The sequence below is a fragment of the Anas acuta genome, chromosome 6 (genome assembly GCF_963932015.1).
Source record: "Anas acuta chromosome 6, bAnaAcu1.1, whole genome shotgun sequence".
NCBI lineage: Eukaryota > Metazoa > Chordata > Aves > Anseriformes > Anatidae > Anas > Anas acuta.
The window spans coordinates 2310704-2325126 of record NC_088984.1 but is presented as its reverse complement, the minus strand read 5'-3'; positions in this window follow the sequence as shown (position 1 = coordinate 2325126).

Genomic DNA, 14423 nt, shown 5'->3' with positions numbered 1-14423 from the left:
GTCACCGCCCCCGTGGAGAGCTTCTAATCTTCAAGCTCTGATTCAGCCGCTTTGTTTATTCGTTTAATTCCCTGTATTTATTTTTTCTTGAATATACAACCGCGGCTCGCCCTTCACTTGCCCTGCTAAGCCTTGTGTTTGAAATGAGGAGTGTCTGTTCCGAAGTGCCAGTGAAATTGTGATGAAGTAGATGGGAAGAAAGGTTTTAACATACTCTTTTTCTAGAAAAGTAAACATCCTCTGGCTATAGGAAGAATAAACTTCCCCTGGAAATATGTGTGTTTATACGAACAATCTCTTTTCTTCTGGCATTTCCAGATACTAGGCTGGGAGATTTGTTCATTACCACTGGGAAAACAGACTTTTAAGTAAGTGGTGCAAATGCATGAGATAAGTCTTTGCATGGATTGTTTTCTTTTTGGAAAGACACCCCCAGGATTTATTTGCATGAACCTGAAAGGGATTTCCTCCTTTATCTCTGGGCATTGCACCTCCACAGAGAACAGACGGAGGAAGTGAGCGTTTCCCTAATAAATGACTTGGGTCTAGCTCAGCTGGAGCTTAGGGGGCTTTGCTGGAAATCTGTATGGCCCAGCAAACCTTCCCCTGTGTCTGTGAGCTACCAGCTGTCCCCACATACATGCGGGGAGCGAGGCATTCCTATCTCCTTTCCCCCTGGGTATCACCTCCATCACTGGGATGCAGCCACAGCCAGCACAGCTGGGCTGCCTGGAAGGCTGGCCCAGGGGATGCCTGCAGGTTGAGTGTTTCAGGAGGTATTTACATTTATATTTACATTTATATTTGCATTTACATTTGCATTTGCATTTACATTTACATTTACGACTGGGAGGTGCTTCTCCTTCTCTGCGTCTGCCTCTCTGTGGAGGCAAATACGGAGTGTAGGTATCAAACCTTCAGTGCTCAGGCTACCAGGTTGGGGGCCAGAAGTAGCCTGAAGTATCCTTGGTGTAACCTGAATTTGTTCCACACTGAACTTGAAAATGAACAGTTTTGAATCAGGACTACGCCAGAGCGCTGCTGTTCTGCTTGCCTGAGGTTCAGCTGTCCGGGTCTTGGTCAGAGAGATCTGCAAGGAGGAGGAGGAGGTGGTGGAGCTCTCCTGGTGGGTCTCCTGCTGGGAAAAAGAGCAGACTGGAAATGCTCCAGGTCCTTGGCTGCAGTGGTCTTCATCCATGCATGTGCTCCAAAATGTGGTCTTCCAGGCACTTGGCTCGGTGCCTTCATGCCAGATGTGCTGGGTGGCAGGTAGGGAGACAGACAGGTTCCCATCAGAACTATATCAAAACCGGTGTTTTTACGGGGCATTTCTATTTTGGTAGATCTTTATTTTTCCATCTGGAAAGTGTTCTCTTAGAAAATCTGCGAAGTCAAAATTCATGCTTAAACCTAGTGCCATCCCTAATGGACTGCTTACTCCGTGGGGTTCCTCCTTTATCGCTTTTTAAATAGACGGGGTCATACTTTTTAACCCTCGTGGTTATGAAGTATCTCTCACAGAAAGGATTATGGCATCGTGCGTTGCCTGTGAGTTACTCGACTCCATTCCTGTCTGGCAGGGAATGAAAGAGCCCGGCATCTGGCAGTAGGTAAAACTGATACCGCCAAACTTCCCACGTGGAGGGGATGAGGTGCGTGATGGATGCTGTGATAAAGCAGCTCCTCTGACAGGACAGTTGGAGGCCCTTGCTATGAAATTTACTGAGCTTAACCAAACCTCCTGGCTGGAAGCGTGAGGAAATCAGTCACAGCGAAGCATGCTGCTGCCATGCGATAGCAGGAATGTGTAAAAGCCTGGCCTCTCTCGTCCTGGGCTTTTTGAGCAAACCCCTAGCGAGGTGAGTGGTGCCTGGAATTCCAGGGATCCATCCCTGAAACCTGCTTGTGTTTTTTTTTGTTACCCACTTTCAGAGCCTACTGAAATCAACAGAAGACCTTCCGAAGACTTCAGTGAAAATGAGAATGAAAAATAAGATTTGCCATATATTAGCATTTCCCCAGAAATTTCCTATCGTGAGTCACCCACTGTGAAGTGTCCATCCAGGCTCTCCCACAGGCAGTCTGGTGCTGAGTGGGTAAAATCGTTTTCGTAGAATAGCCTTGGGTAGAGACAATAAAATGAAGTAATAATCATTCCAGCTATTACATTTTGCCTTGTAATGCATCTAGAGCTAAACCTATTAACTTGGAGAGCATCTTTATTGTTCAGAGCAAAATGCTTCTGCTGACAAACCTGCTGCGGTGCTGTTCCATATTTCTGTCACCAACCTCTTGCTCCTACTTTGCTAGTTTGCTAATGTATTTTTGGCCTAGCTCCATGACACGACATCTATTTATGCTTTAGAAAAAAGAAAAAAAAAAAAAAAGAAATTGTTTAATTTCCATATCACGTTGCTGGTGGGTTTAATATCCTCTTTTACCTGTTTAGGAATAACAAATAACTTACCAATTTGTCACTGACAGATTCCTTTTCTCTAGCTGAAATGACTAAAACAAATGCCAGAAAACTACATTTTGCATGTGTCAGCCCTCCTCCTGTTTAAAGGTAACCTAAAATAAAGGCTCTTCATTCTCCTACACGAACTTCAGAAGAAAACATCAGACATCTTCTTCAAAAGTTAAGATATGAACAGATGAGACACATGAGATGATCAAAGGAAGACTAAAGGTAGCTGAAAATGCTCTGCTCATATGATGAAAACCATAAAATGCTATGGGTTCACATGCTGCATTTCAAAGTTAAACTTGCATAGAAGAACTTAACTCTTCCTTATTACATATTTTTTGCAGTTTTATTTGTCAGTATCTTTAAAACTACTGAAAAAAATAACCAATGGAGTAGGTGGTCAGTTGATTCTGTTTTCCTCCTGGACAAATACTGATTGGAAGAAATGGATCTAGTGGGGACAAAACTGCAGAGTCACCTTGGGAATCATCATCCCTGGGACGTGTTTGCTGGCTCCCTGCTGAGCCTTCAGTGGCATCGGCCATCACTTCACTAGGAGGCCAAGGCCACTGTCAGTGCACAACACGGACAGCCCCAGCTTCACCTGGTGGAGGTGTAGAAGCTGGGGCTGACCATTTGTACAAAACCTGCTAATGTGAGACCCCAAGGAACAGCAACATGCATACCATTTTTTCAAATATATATATATTTATTTTTTTTTAAGATCCATAGTGCAGACCCAACGTGTTTTTCTGTCTCCTAAACGCTATCTTTAGCTTCCTCCTGACACCGAGTATAAATCAGTGACTGGGGTGCCTAACAAAAGGCATCATCAAGCATATCTTTGTGCATTTGAATATTCAGACTCGCATCTTTATTCATCTTCCTACAATGCTTCCAAAGTTGCTCATCACCAACTATGGTGATAAACTCCCGGAGCTGTGAGCTCATGAAAAGCTTCTCCCTAGACAGACAAAGAGCTCCCGTTAGGTCATGGTGAGATCATCACTTCGTGATGCTGACAGGAATCTGCAGCATCCCTGGGGAGCAAACCCAGCACCGCTCCCCTCAGCCTGCTCTGAGCAACCTCCACCGCAACGTAGAGCTTGGGAGAAAGGGGAAGGGAGAATTGCTTTGGGGCGAAACATTCAGCTTGGTAGGACAGTGGTAGGTGACCTTATGGAATGGATGAAGAGAATTTAGTTTGAAAGGTCAGGGAGAACGAGTGGCTGCAGTGTGTGCACCCCTCGTTGTGCCACATTACTGCCTGGCAGCCCCGTTTCAGGCTTGCCTGTCCCTCTGGCTTTCCCGATGATGTACAGAAGGTGTCCGTAGCTTGTGCAGGGCGGCACTGCATGACCAGGGCTGTCATCCCCTGAGCGAGAGGGCAGAGGAAATGAAAGCTCTGTTCCCTGGAGCACCTCGTGAATATTTATCGTGGCAGTGCTAAGCATTTCTACCAAGCTGCCCAGCCGTAAGGGTCTGGAACTGATTTTGCTGCCGATGTTTACTTTCGAAATGCGTGACAGGCTACATCCAAACCCGCAGATGAAACATGTCAGTGCACGGCTGTGACAGGGTGCCACGGCAGACGTCCTAGCAGAGCCCCCGTCGCTCTCATTATGTTGGTAGCAGCTCCTGCCCCTAATGAGCCTGGCAGCAGCACCGGGGCTGGAGGCCTCAGGGCAGAGCTGATGAGGAACAAACTGATCACACCCACAGAGACCCCAGATGCAGGTGGAGGGGAAGAACCATCTCACGGCACCCGAGGACCCATTTTGTGAGCTGTGAGCTGCTGGGGAGAGGACCCAGCCCCACAGCCTGCCCGCGGTGCTGCTCCTACAGCCCAGCCAGGTGTGCCCTCAGATACTTAAATATTGCCAGGGTTTGGAGCTGAGCACACCAGCCCTTATCAGTAATAGAAATCAGGGGTGTGTTTTGTGCCCAGATAGCTCGGATCAAAGAAATGTGGGTTAGGCTCAGCCTGTTGCTGAGTAATGTCCACATTACTGACCTTTTGCCATGCATATTGCAAGGCCTGTGGGCGGAGGAATGGGAATTAAAGGTTAAGAAAGCTCTCTTGAAAGAGTTGGGGTGCTTAAATGTTTAAAATGTTTCCTTTCTCCAGTAATTCCAATATATATTAGAGCTAAAACCCTTCTGAGAGGCTATAAAACAGAGCGGTGGAGAAGATCATGGGGCAGATTAGGAAGAAGAGACTTAAGAGCTTACCCTCTTGCTCTCACTTTTATACTTTGTTCTTATTTTACTCTGAAAAATCTCCTAGTGCTTCTCACTGCGACTTTTATTGTGTTTTTATGGAACAGAGCCGGCGTTGCAAACTAGTCGAGGAAAGCTTGTTGCCGTTGAGCGGAGGGGGGAAGAACATTCCTTTGCACATTTTTCAGTGTTCCTGTTACATATCACATTTAGAAAGCAACAAGAAGTAGCATCCAGTTTTCATTAATGCGTTGGGGATTTCTTGGTGCATATGTTTTCGTTTCCAAGCGTGCGCAGAAGAGGCAGAGGAGAAAATATGAAATTCCTCCTTCCCAGCCACCAGTGGAGTGTATGTCTTGTCATTACCGCGGGGATCCGTGGTGTCAGGTAGCCACCTGGTGAGCTCCTTTTTCACTTTGCTCTAGCTCCAGAACCAGCAGCAACGGGAAATACCGTGATGGTATATTAGGACAAAGGCTGCAACGTGATTGCTTCCCTTATGTGAGTATTCCTGTTGACACAGCTTGGCTCATGGCCCGTATTAATTTGCTCCAAAAAGAAGGAAAAAAAAAAAAAAGAGAAGATATTCACATTCTTGGGGGAGCTGCGTGCTCCATCTGGATCCTGCAAACCTGCTAACCCTGTCCAAACAAATCCCATGTTCACGTTGCTCGCTGAGTGATTTTTATGTGTTTTGTCAGCTAAATATACATGTAAGCTCCTAAGGCAAGAGCAGCGTGTGAGGGTGCCTCGTGCCCGTCGCTGCTGGCTGCCAGCCGGAGCAGCGTCCTTGAGGAAGGGTCGCACAAAGCGGGTCCTCCCCGCGGAAACCATGGCGGGGCAGGCCGCTGCGTGGGGTAGGCCTCAAGGCCGCCTTGCGATTGTTGTAAAGTTACTGTGGGGTTAATCTGCAGCGATTTGTGCACGTATTTAATCTTTTTAAGTCCCTGTCTCTCACTTTGAGAGAACGTAAGATGGAGATGGACGTGAGATCACATCGTCTTCCCCTTCTCAGCCAGACCATGGTCAACATGAAACCAGTCGTGGATGGGGCCAGGGCCAGGGCCGGGGTCTGTAGGGGATGGGACAGGGAATGGCTTAATTCCAATTTATGGGGCACCAGAGGAGATTTGCTGGAAAAGATCCACGTTTGGGGTCAGCTGTGCCAGCTCCGGGGTGAAGGGGCCTCCAGGGTCACTGCCCGTCCCTGTCATGGCCCCGTGGGGTTTTTGTCCTGTCAGTGCCTAACCATCCATCACCCTACACCATGCAAACAGGGAGGAGAAATGAATGCAGGCTGTACACAGCTCTCCTCAACTTCTAGAAGAGCCTCACTTTTTAAGTTCAAAGATTTCTTAACGAGACATCCCGGTGACAAAATGCCAAGAAGTAATCACAGCGCAAGGGAAGGAGGTGGACAGGCCATGGGAAGCTTTTGATTTGGCGCTCCTTGCATGCAGATCCAAACTCCACAGTGATTTCACTGGCAGAAATAAATAACTTCTTTGCGTATGAGAGAAAGCAGAGCAGTGGCCTTGTGGGCTTTGGAGAGCTGGCTAAATATAAACCTTAATGGAAAAGAGGTGCTGAAGGAAACTCCGGGGCTGCTGCTCACTGCTGTGCTCGCAGGTGTACGGACAGGAGGTTGTTAAAAGTCTTTTCTTTCTCTTAATTTCTGTGTTTCTATGGAAACAGATACTGAAGAGGAATTGTTCTTTCCTGCCTTTCTCTCTTTCTCATCGTGCTTTTGTTGGTGGGAAAAAGTGAAAGTCCAGATGAAAGCCAGAGCACCCAGGAGTGCGTGTTTTGGCGAGAGCGGGTCCTCACGGCTCACTCCCATCAAATCTGGGGACCCAGAAATAGAAACTCAGAAAGCCTCAGTTTTCATCATTTCTCACTTTGAAGCCAAAAGTGACTTCTGTGACCATGGCCTCGGTCATAGCATTGCCACCAAAATGAATTGTAAAAAAGATGTATATAAAAAAGTGAAATACACTAAGTCACTCAAAGAGAATTTGCATGAAAACAGCTTGGGGACTTACAGGCCAGCCTGATGCTTGTGGGGGAAATGAAAGCCAGGTGCTTCCCATTGTCTGGGGATATTTGGGTCTCATCTTCATGCTGATCCTGCTGTCCGAGCAGCATGGGGCCAGGCAGTGTGTATTGGGGTCAAGACAGGGAAGAGAAGTGCCTTGATAAGTTGCCAGCGAATCTCGCAGCATTGGCTGGGTGAGGGAAATCCAATTTTCACATCGGTGATCTCAACCCATCCAACTTGGCACTTCTGAGACATGTCCCATACCCAAGATCACTGCCACTCGGTGCCAGCAGGGTGGCACTGCTCCACCTGTCCTCGTCATGGCTGCTAGGTGTGTCTACTAATGGGTGGCACATCTCACACCGCCCTGCTCCTGCCAAAGGTGGCAAATCCTTCAGGAGCGGCTCTTCCAGCACCTGTGGGAGGTGCAGAGTGGAACAAACCCCAATAAATCAGGATGTTACCGATCCAACTGCTGCGGCTCCGGCTGTGAGTACAGAATAAATAGGAAAAAGGAAAGGAGCGTGGTTCCAGACCACCTGATACCTGGTACTGATATCTGGGATGGGAGGAAAAGCTTCCCATTGCCCTCTGAAGGAAAGCAGAGCTGCCTGGCGATTTGAGGTTTTTCCTGAGTTGCCCTAACCAGAGGCATGTCCCTGTGTTGGGTGAGGGACCCTGATCTGACTGAGGGTTGCACAGCTCTCAGACCCCTGTCACTGGGGTCTATCGGTACCGGTCTGGTCCCCTCAGATGAAGGGGAGACAGCTCTAGAAAAATCTGTGCTTCTTTGTTCACGTAGAAAAGAAAGAGTTAATAATCTCTTTTTTCTTCCTTTCCTTCTTTATTTTTTTTTTCTTTTAGAGCTTATCTTCATATAAGTCTTGGTATTTAAAATTAATGAAGAAAGTGAGAAAGAACGTGGATCAGACTACTCGCTCTCAGCTGTTCTGCCTTTTCTGGCAAACTGTTGGTTGTAGACTTCTGGGGTTTTTATTTTTCTATGTATTCATAAGCACTGACGTCTCTGATCGTGCTCCATGTAGCTCTTTCTCACAAGTGGGTGGCCGCTCGCCCCAGGCCCTGCTCCTCAGGGCTTCCCCCTCCAGGCTGCCCTCCCTGTGCATCCCTCCTCCACCCTGTGGGTGCCTGATGGACAGTTTCAGAGACTCATTGTGGAGTTTTCTCATGCAGATTAACATTAATTAACTTGTGACTCAACATGCTGCTGTTAGAAAAGAGAGAATTTACGGCTTCACTCCTGCTTTGCCCCTTCCTGCCCCAAAGGACCGCATGCTGCAACCTTCACCCTGCAGACAGGGGATCAGGGAATCCCAGGCGATCTGTTTGGAGTCTGCCAGGGGATGGGAGACCACCTGCCTTCTTGTTTTCATCCTTTGTACGGCTTTTGGAGAAATCCACTAGACTGGTGGAAGCCACAAAGGGACTGAGGCGGCTGGAAAGTCCTCGGTCCGTCTGCTCTTGCTTGGACCGTCCTTGTCAGGGAGTCCTCCCTCCTGGAGGACTTTAAATACCCACTAAAAAAATTTCTTTCTTTCTTTTCCAGTTTGCAATTTAAGGCTATTTTGAAAACCGAAGCAGTTAGGAAAATGAAAAATTGTTAAGCTGAAGCAACCGAGATGAGCCTTGACCTGTGAGCCCAGGGCTGGCATCCCGGCAAGGAAAAGCACTAAAGCTGCTCGCGAGCTATGCAAAACACTCTGGCACCCAAATAAGTACAATAAAAACTGCAAAACTAATCTTTAACCTTAGCTCATAGCATTGGGGTTATTAAAGTTATTAAAACGCAGTCGTTGGAGAGCTTGGGGACTCTGTTATGGTATCTGCAGCTCATTGAGTCTCATGTAGGAATTTTGCCCGGGGGGATTTTCTCGTTAATGCATATGTTGACTGGCAAATTGCTTTCTGTCTGCAGCTCCGGCTGGGTGACGGGCTGGGATGTTTCCATATGGAGGCACTGCTGCTGCTGATTGAGGTGAAGAGGACAGGGTGGGGAAAACTCTCAAGTAATTCAAAACCCGTGTGTGATCGAGCCTCCTGGTGCTGCAGCCCAGCTACAAATATTAAGCGTGGGGTTGGGATGGGATTTCAGCCTGGCTCCTCTCGCAGGCACGCCACAGCCTCATCAATCTGCTGCTGGCAGGGCAGCCGCCTTTTGGGGGAGCAGGGCTCCTCTCCTCTCCCTGCTCAGCTTCCCCCTCCTCCCATTAATCACACTAATTGCAGGCTGGGGCAAAAAAAAAGCATTTTAAAATTTGCCTGCAGGGCTGAGCTGCTTCCTTCCACCCTCACCTGCGGCTGGGATGCGAGGCAGGGGGGGATACTGAGGGCTGTGGGGATGGGGCAAGGGATGGGGCATCCCCCGGGGGCTCCAAAACCTCTCTGCTAGGGCTGCTTTGGAGCGATGAGTGCAACACGACACAGAGCTGCTTGCAGAAAATACCATCGCCTCTAATACCTGAAATATTTCCCCCGTTCCTTGTAAATACAGGCGTGTTACATTCCCCAGGATTCGGTTACTGGGATGAAGCCAGGACCCCTAGGGCAGAGGGATGCTCTCCCAGGGCCTTCCTGGGACATGCCCCTGCCTGGGGTTTGCCACAAAAGGCATGCATATTTGGGCGAGAAAATCTGGATTGAGGTGTTTTGCAGTGATGGGGAAGGGTAAATTCCTCACTTTATTAAGAGCACTTGAGGTTGGAAAGGAATCGGTTTAATTTAAGCCGTAGCAGGCTAAATGTGGACGTCCCCCTATGGTAACTGCTGGTAACTTTGCCTGCTCTCTGTAAGATTTCAGAGCGCCGTGTAAGTACTCGGGGATTATGGCCAAGACACCTGCTAACATTTTCCGTGATGAGAAGATTAATCTACTGAGCTTCAGTCTTTTGCTATAAAAACGTAATTTGCATTGTTCCTGGAGCGCACAATGAGCCTTTTCAGTGTGCCAGCACCTCCTGTTCCTCCCTCCAGAAGCAGGCTGCAGTTTTTCCTCTAACAATTTTACGAAGCGCAGGAGTAAAACTAATGCCCCTTCACACCTTCCTGCTATCCATCAGCCCCCTGCTGCTCTTCTCATCTGCAGGCCTGGCAAGGATCCTCAGCACACGTCCAGGGGTTACACCAGGGGGAGCGTGGATCTGGCCTCTGGCCTGCCGGGCACTGATCTCGGGGAGAAGGAGGAACCCAGCAAAATATTCTGTGATGAAGCAAGGCAGCAACGCGTGCCCAGCACTCCCTCTGTGCAGAGACCTCTTGCCCTTGCAGAGCCCCCGAGGTCCCTGCCCTTCTGCCAGAGCCCCTGCCTCCGCTGCCAAGTATTTCCCACTGGGATCATTTTTAATAAGAAAAAAAAAATGACTTTTGGTCCAACGCTGCTTTGCAAAGTGTGTGCTTTTCGCATTTCTTTCCAGTCCCTCAAATATCGGTGGTTTGCATTGTTTGGGCAGCGCCTTTGGAGTTCTTGCTGGAAACGCAAACATTCGCAGGCAGTATTTCCGCAAACCCCAAAGTTATTCAATTTTCTTGGAAGACCGTTTCGGGGAATAAAGGGAAAAAAAATAAAAAAAGGGAACCGCTTTCCTGGCCAAGCATGAGAGAAGCTGCAGGAGCCCGTGTTAGTTATTCACTGGTGCAAAGCGTGCGGAGGAGCCGGTCCTGCAGGTGTGTGAGCAGGTGATAAGCACTTTGCAAGGCTCTGCGGAGAGAAATGACCACGGTGCAGATTATTTTCCAGCCCTGACAGGTACCGTAAGGGAAGGAAACACCGCCGCAAAGAGATTAAACACGGCACCTATGTTTAATGTATGAAACGCTCTGAAGACCTCCGGTGCTAAAAAGCACGGCATGAAATTGCAAAATCCCACGTGCTGGGGCTGAACCCTCGCAACTCGGGGGGTTTTGCAGGCAGGAGTGCTGACAATTATCCTGCTGTGATGTTCTCCTTTCCTCTTCCCTGCTCGCGAGGCTGCTGTGGCAGGCACACATCCCTCGCAGGCGGTGGGTTTGGGCAGTGCACGGCCATTAAGATGCTTTTGCTCCATAATGAGACGTTGCAGAGTGCAGCTCCATTCAGAGGGGTTTAAATAATGTTAACGTCGAAGATGATAATTTTACGGGGAAATAAAACCCCTCTCCGGGTCTGTTTGTGCCTCTGAGAGGGAATCAATTTTCTAGCTCATAGCTTCCCCAGCCCGCACCAGCGATGGGAAGCAACCCACTGCTATTGCTGCCCGTGACTTCCCTTCCAAAGGGCCTTGCTTCCAGCCTCCTGAGCCGTCTGCTCGGTGGCTTCACGGGGAAATACCCAGCAAAGAGCAGAAGCGGGGAGCCCTTTTAATCCCACACTTCATTTCCTTTCCATTTCCCCGCTCCTGCAGCAGCCGAGAGCGGAGCGCTCCCCTCGGCGCGCTCTGCGGCTGCACAAACCACGAGCTGACATTTTGGGGTGGAATTACGCCTCTTCGTGCCAACTCCTACCCACAGTTACCGTACCGTAACCCCAGAGGAGCTGAGATTAATGATCCTTAATGAGTTTCACAGGGAACGAATGCGGGGGGCAGAGCCCCACACGAATCACCCACGAAACACCGGGAGGTGGAAGGGGCGCACCGGGCAGCGGGGCGCCCGCCTCGCCCGAGCCGGGGCTGGGATGCTGGAGGGGAAGATTTAATGCAGAAACACAACTCGGAAGTAATTTTCCCCGTAAAATTCCAACTGCGGAGTGTCACGATAATGCACCGTAATGACTGGGAGGGGGTGTAATTTCAGAAAGTGGTTTTAAAGCGCAGTTCTGGAATACATCTGGATTCTCTTAGGAACAAGCAAAATCTCATCAGGGACCACTTCAAAGACCATTTCCTCATGGTTAAATTATCTCGTGCGAGCCTGCTGTTGCATGTACATTGTTACATTATGTATGATTTTTGACTGCTCCTAATATGAACAAACTGCACGGTCTTCCATTAGTGATCCTCAATTTGTACGGGGCCGGGAGCCCCGCAGACAGCCCGCTCGGCTGCCTTGGCTTTGTAGGTGCTCGCTGGGGAAAACCCGCAGCCCTCTGACCCTGGGGTCCTGCCCAGGGGTTTTGGGCAGGGGAATTAATTGTGTTTTCAGTAAGCATGGAGATTGTGCTGTCGTTACAGCCTCTCTCTTGATATGGCTCGACCCAGAAATCGCTGCATGGATTGGGGAAAGAAAGACAAATGTGAGGTTTTGGGGTGGATGTTTGGTGGGAGTAAAGCAGGATAACTCCATCCTGTTGTGTGTACTGCTGGTTAGTGCTATCAGCTTTCTCCTTCAATCAAACCCAGCTCGCTTTGTGGTTCTGAATCACCGGGAGGTTTCATAAACCTACAGGGTGATTTTTTGCTTCGTTTTCCTCCATTGCCACAGGTATGTGACCTCTTTGAAAATCCCACCAAAGACCTCTCCTCATTCACTCAGTGACCTCTGAGGCACATCTCGCTCATTTTGGGTCCGTCCTCGTGCATGTGTTGCTGGCACTGAGGTGGGAATTAAAGGCTGAACATCTGCAGCAATCCCCTGCCCTTAATGAGAGGGGATTTCCAGGGTCTGTGGGACGCGGATGCATCGCTCCTGCTCTCCTCTTGTCGACGTCTCTCCCTGGGGCCAAAGTTGTGCAAGCAGCTGATGTGCATCGGTGCTCTGCTAACACTGCTCGCCCGTGGAAGCAGCTGCTGCCACTGCCAGTGGGACTGGGGATGGGGTATAATAAAACGTCTCCATGAAGATGCAGCCTACGCTCTGAAAAGGCTAAAATGCCTTGGCTTACATCATCCCCTGCCTTCTCGGCATGCAATATACCCTCCTTTGTATTCCCTCATGTGTCATTCATCGTGGGGAGCAGGTCTGAGAGCTCTCCTCGGGGCCGGCCAAGCTTTTCCCTCTAGCTGCAAACCCCCAGCTCTCGCTGCCTGGGGACTGCGTGGAGCAGCTCTGTGCACTGACTCCCGCGGCAGGCAGCAGTAATTTGAGCTAAACTGCGGATGAGAAAACCCTGGGTATTGTCCGGACCTGATGAAATTAAAGCCGGCACCTTGCACAGCTGCTGCCAACCCCGGCAGCGCCGTTCCTTTGTGCTCGTGCATAAGCTCGGTCCCGCTGACAGCCCACGAGGAATGCCACTGACATGGGCTCCTGGTCCGTAAGCCCTCTTCAATTTTGGAATTGAGGCGATGCAATGAAATAATATTTACTCATTATTCCAAGTGACTCAGATGCTGCAGGCTGTAGCACACGCTTAGCATCTCCAGCAGAGCCGCGCTTGATCGTTTCTTCTTCTTGAAGTGTGTATGTACGCCTCTGATAAATGTGTACACAGCAGAAAACCCAGCAGCAGCCTGCTGCCTGCACACGTCCCACGTTCACCACTCCAGCAGCTGCTACACGAGATGCACCCCGCAGCCCTAACCCTAACCCTAACCCCAACCCTAACCCCGGCCCTGCCGGGGGGGGGGGTGAGGAGGGCACAAAGGGCAGGAGGAGGAGGGTGGGTGGGAGGAAATGTCACCTCCAGCTCCTGAGAGCAGAATATTGATCAAACATCCAAAAAACAAAACAAAACAAAACAAAGCAAAATAAAAAATAAAAACAAAAAAACAAAACAAAAAAAAAACTTGCAATACAGATTTAATTACGGCAGATATTTTCTCTTTTTATCACTTAATCATTTTGTGTGCAATCTGAGTCACTTTTGTATGAATCAAATATAATCATCCTCGTAACGCGAGGTAATTAAATGACTCATAAAGCGCTGGCAATTACCTCCCTGCTCCCTGGGAACAGCTGATCGGGGCTGGCGCACACCTGGGCTGGGTACCGTGAGGGGAGCCATGGGGTCCGGGTGTGCAGCACCGTGCCACGGGGTGACCCCAAGTGGCTATGGGTCAGCAGGGCCAGGGCTTTCCCAGCTGCACACAGAGCAGGGAAAAAGAAAAACAGCCCTTCCTTTGTTTGATAGGCATTAAAGGAGGTACTTTTATACCCCATAACGCTGTTTTATTCAACGTGCTCTAACACGCGCCGTGCACGGATCCAGCACCTTCCGCTGTGGCAGTTTTCAAGGATGCGATGAACCCGGAGCAGTTCTTTTATAATTGACTCCAGTATAGCTCGGGGTACGCATCTGATATCCTGACATTACTTCTGATTTAATTTCCTATGCAATTTTCGAAAAGCTATTTGACTTCCAAATCAGCGCTGCTGGCTATGCTTTGTTTTCCTATCACTGGTGGGTTTCGGGGGAGTTTACACCCCCAAATTTTTGCTCTACCATGAAAATTCATGGCTTGTGAATGCTTACAGAGATTAGATTTCCAGGTAACTCAGAAGGCAGAGGGTGTAATTAAAGTGGGAAGGATACTGGATTTGATTTCAATAAAATAGCCAAACTGAAAGAATGTAGGCTCAAGTGAAGTCAAATACATATTTATTTCTTTAGGGTCAACCCAAACCATCTCGTTATATCCCAGATGAAACACGTGCGTGTGTAGGGGGATATTTTGGGATTAGTTAATCTTGCTGTTTAACCTCTTTTCTTCTTGAAGTGAGTGAATTTTGCTATTTTTAAAAAGAGTCAGAAGGAAACATTCTGGCATTTCTGAAAGATTTTGACATTTGCTAAATTCAGCCAGACTTTGTACATCATTTAATTCC